The sequence below is a fragment of the Pseudophryne corroboree genome, chromosome 2, assembly GCF_028390025.1.
Source record: "Pseudophryne corroboree isolate aPseCor3 chromosome 2, aPseCor3.hap2, whole genome shotgun sequence".
NCBI classification, from domain to species: domain Eukaryota; kingdom Metazoa; phylum Chordata; class Amphibia; order Anura; family Myobatrachidae; genus Pseudophryne; species Pseudophryne corroboree.
The window spans coordinates 225,482,379-225,487,334 of record NC_086445.1 but is presented as its reverse complement, the minus strand read 5'-3'; the positions used below and the strand labels follow the sequence as shown (position 1 = coordinate 225,487,334).

General features: G+C 43.2%; 2 pseudogenes; both read right to left on the bottom strand.

The window, feature by feature from the left end:
• Window positions 1–852: 852 nt before the first annotated feature.
• Window positions 853–972, bottom strand: LOC135054437 (5S ribosomal RNA; annotated as a pseudogene).
• A 162-nt stretch (window positions 973–1,134) lies between these two features.
• LOC135051435 (5S ribosomal RNA) lies at window positions 1,135–1,254 on the bottom strand (annotated as a pseudogene).
• Between the last annotated feature and the right edge of the window lie 3,702 nt (window positions 1,255–4,956).

The following is a 4,956-nucleotide window of genomic DNA, read 5'->3' as shown; positions in this document are numbered from 1 at the left end:
GGTCCTGATAATTAGTATATACACTCACTTTTTCCACAGCTGAAAAAAGAATTAGACCAGCACTCACGTTTTAGTTGGTGAAAGAAAAAAGGGGTTTTATTCCTGATAAGCCATCTAGGATGCACCCCACTGTTACAGTTCGCCCGACAGCCGTTTCAACACTTAATGGTCTTCATCAGGGGCAGCTGTCACTCTGTCCGGAGTTGCCTTAAGTAGCAGAGAGGGCGCCAGAATGTCCGAACGGGACGGCCGGAAACAGCGCGTCATAGCTGCTATCCGATTGGCTCCTGCCCGCACGTGGGATGTGTTGCTATGGTACACAAACCTGGCTCCCTCCTTAGCAACCTGCTCCGGCAGCGCAACAATCGTGTAGCGTGGGATGATCTGTATTGTAAGTACAGCGGCATACAGGTAGAGTTGCTGCTGTCTATGATCCCAGTCACAGGCACAAATGCAGAGTGTTTAGCCCCACAGTGCGCCGGCGACATGGAAACACTGACAGCTCAATTTCAAATAAAATACAAAAAGTGACATATAGGACAAGTGAACCAAACAGTGTCATCATGCACAGCAATGGTATCAAACCACTCAAAGGAATATTAATAACTAAATGTAACTCGCCACCACATTAGCGTGATATAATCATAAACAGCAATGGTATCATGTCGCTAAGGGGTTATAAATATCCAAATTCTACACACCACCATATTGGTGTGATATAATCATGGCTAAATGCATCATGGATCAAGGGTGTCTAACAGGTGCAAAGTGCAACATGACAGTGTGGATGCCTTATAATATCAGGCAAATAACGGAGATACTGATAGATCACCTATGGGACATTCATGTCTCTTGGTACAGTACCCAGTATTCCCATGCCGTCTCCAAGTATGGTACTGACTAGGCCCAACGCTGCTTAATTGCCAAGATCGGACGGGATTGGATGATTTCCAGCGTGGTATGATTGTATCAGACAGACGTGCCCATACATAAGTGTCTCCCGTAGTGTCAGTATCTTCACCCGTATCACAGCCAAGTCACATCATATCCTGTATAATGGTGTAAGCCTAACCACCATTAGTGATGCCAACAACCAAGCCATGGGGAGAACTGGAGAAACATCCACCGACTCTTTTGATACAACACCTAGTATTCCCACCTTGTCTCCAAACGTGGTACTAGCTAGGCCCATCACTGCTTAATTGCCAAGATCAGACGGGATCGGATGGGATCCAGTGTGGTATGGTAGTATCAATCTACACGGTGTGCAGGAATAATGAGTTGTAGAGTATGTCCAATATGCAATAGACAAGAGCCCGATGGGCCCTGTAGGTGAGAGACCAAACAGAAGAGCATTAGCAGGTAACAAGTGAAACATATCCATTATGTCAAGACATAAACATGACACACGGCGGTGTCTAAGAAAAATAAACCAGAAAATTTGACTATGTATGTTGTTATACAGAGTCACAGGAAGCATCCCAAACGGAATTCCTCATTGAGCCCATTAGGGGCCAATGTTTGTAATCTATCAATCCATTGGTGTTCTCTTTGTAGAAGAATTTTATTGCGATCACCACCCCTTTGTAGTGGTGGGATTTGGTCCAAAATACAACACTTGAGTTGATTGATGGTGTGCTTTGCCTCCATAAAATGTCTTGCAACAGGTAAGGTTGAGAAGTCACTTGAAGTTCCACCCTGTGTAATGCTCTTTTTGATTGTTGAACGATGCTGGCTTAGACGCTCTTTTAGCATCCTGCTGGTCTTCCCAACATATAGCAAATTGCATGGACATTTCAACACATAGACTACAAATTTGCTGTTGCAGTCAAGTCTCTGTCTAATGGTATAAGTCTTCTTATCCTGAGGGTTAATAAACCGATTGCCAAGTAGCAGGAATGAACAGTTTGGACAACCCGTGCATTTATGAACCCCTGTTTTAGTAGTCAACCAGTGTGAGGGTGTACTCTTTTTTCTCTTAGAGAAATCTGTTACAACCAGCAGGTCTTTCAGATTGGGTCCTCGTTTATATGCGAATCGAGGTGGTTGCGGGATGGCTTTTGATAAATCTGGATCCGTATCAATAAGGTGCCAATGTTCCTGAATCTTATTGCGGATGAATCGAGAAGCAGTCGTATACATGCTGACAAAATTAAACCTGTCATTATTTTTGATGGAAGAGGCGTCTTTTTTAGATAGGAGTTCCTTTCTCTTTATTTGGCCAATTTTTGTGAGTGCCAAATCAATCTCCTCCTTAGAATATCCACGATCAAGGAAGCGTTGACTCATTGATTGTAGAGCAGATGGTATTGCTAGTGGGTCAGAGGTGATACGTATCACCCTTAGAAGCTGCGAGAACGGTAGTCCTCTTTTAAGGGGTGCCGGATGGAAGCTCGTTGAGAGTAAAAGTGTATTCCTGTCAGAGGGTTTACAATGAATCCGAGTGGTCAGAGTATTGTTGGACAAAAGAACGGATACGTCCAAAAAATTTATTTCTGTTTTGCTAAACGTGAGGCTGAATCTAATGGTGCCAGGAAGTGAGTTCAGATGGTCAATGAAAGTCAGAAGTGTTTTCTCTCCCCCGTGCCAAATAAAAAATAGATCATCAATATACCGGACATATGTTGTAAAAAATCGGCCAAAAAGGGGGTGACCCGTGATGTGTTCTTGTTCGTATGTTGACATGAAAATGTTGGCATAAGCTGGGGCCATATTAGACCCCATAGCGGTGCCCTGTTTTTGTAAGAAAAAGCAGTTCTCAAACAAAAAATAATTCTTATTCAAAATTAGGTCAATCAGTAACACCATATATTCTGATGGGGGTCCAAAATACACATCACTTTCTGTTATTAATCGTCTACATGATTCAATGCCAAGAGCATGAGGAATGTTTGTATATAGACTCGAGACATCGAGTGTGACCAACAGTGCATCATCAGGGACATGCTTAATGTATTCCAGTTTCATTAAGAAATCGGTCGTATCTTCAATGTAGCTGGCTGCACTTTTTGCAAGTGGTTGTAGATAAAAATCTACAAGCTGTGAAAGTGGTTGGCATAGAGAACCATGTGCCGAAATGATCGGTCGCCCCCGGGGGCTGTGTTAGTGATTTATGTATTTTGGGTAACGTGTAAAGCATGGGTCTTCATCCTGTGGCCCTCCAGCTGCTGTGAAACTACACATCCCAGCATGCCCTGCCACAGTTTTGCTATTAAGGTATGCTAAAACTGAGGCAGGGCATGCTGGGATGTGTAGTTCCACAGCAGCTGGAGGGTCGCAGGTTGAAGACCCATGGTGTAAAGGATTGGAGTTTTGGGGTGAGACGTAGTCAAAAAGTCAGCAGTGGTCTGATTGATGTACCTGTTGTTGACTCCCAAATTGATTATCGAATCAATTTCCTTTTTATAAGTCCATGTGGGGTCATAAGTGAGTTTTTGATAACAGGTTGTATTGGACAATTGCCCATAGGCCTCTTGTACATAATAGTCATAGTCAAGCAAGACTATGCCTCCACCCTTATCTGCAGACCTGATGACCAGGTGATTGTCATTCTGTAGAGATTTGATGGCAGCTCTTTCTCCCTTAGTTATGTTAGAATAGCTAGGCTTTTGTTCCTTGATGTAGGGCATCGTGTCCCTTTTGAGTACCCTTAAAAAGGTATGGATTGAGGGATTTAGGGTCGGTGGATCGAACTGACTGGGCTTCTTCAAAGGACAGTGTGGTGTTGCAGATGTCCCCATTGTAGTAGAGACTGGACTTGAGGAATTGGAATAATAGTCTTTGAGGCGTAGTTGTCTTCCCAGTTTGTAGAGATCAACCTGCCACTGGAAGCTATCCTGTCCAACAGTTGGTACAAAGGTTAATCCCTTATTCAAGACAGAGAGTTCATCATTCGTCAGTTCATGCTTGGATAAATTAAAGACCACTGATGTCTGTGCTTTGTTCTCCATTGTTATTTTTTTGCTCTTCCTTTTTCTCCCACCTCTGCGGGTGGGTAAAGCGGGTTTTTTGGAGCCCTCCTATTACGTTCAGATCTTGATAGGTAAGTAGTCCCTTGTGCAGATGTTGATGGTGCATCAGAATCACTTGCTGACGTCTGAGATCTGCTATCGATGTCAGTGAAGGGTGTGATAGGTCTTCGTCCTCCACGTCTTTGTTGGGGTCGGTATTTGCGTGGCTCACTGCGCGACACCCAGGGATATACCCTATTCTCCTTATAGTCCAATTTGACTTGTTTATACTTGTTTTTCTTAAATTTTAGCAAGTCACCACGAAATTTGTCAATGTCCTTATTCAGTTTAGTGAAAAGATCACAGTCAGGGGATTGTATCGTCCTAAATAATTCAGAAGCCTCTAATTCAGAAATGTCTCTTCTGATTTCCGTTAGATCTGAACCTGCCTGTTCAATTACAAGCAGCATTAGATCCTGGGAACATTTGTTCAAGATGTTGCACCACTTTGTGCAAAAGTCATTATTATGTCTCCCCAGTGTGGGTTGATTATGTAATCTAAACCCTCTGGGGATGAGGGATTCTTTGTAATATTGGGAGAGAGTTAGGCCATGCAGATGTAGCTCAACTTCTCTCTTTTTTAGTCTAAGTAAATCATATATGAACTCCTCTGGACTGTCTTTATCAAATGCCAGGGATTCGGTGTTATCAAAGAGGATCCGTTCCGCATCTGATAATGATTAATATTCCTTTGAGTGGTTTCATACCATTGCTGTGCATGATGACACTGTTTGGTTCACTTGTCCTATATGTTACTTTTTGTATTTTATTTGAAATTGAGCTGTCAGTGTTTCCATGTCGCCGGCGCACTGTGGGGCTAAACACTCTGCATTTGTGCCTGTGACTGGGATCATAGACAGCAGCAACTCTACCTGTATGCCGCTGTACTTACAATACAGATCATCCCACGCTACACGATTGTTGCGCTGCCGGAGCAGGTTGCTAA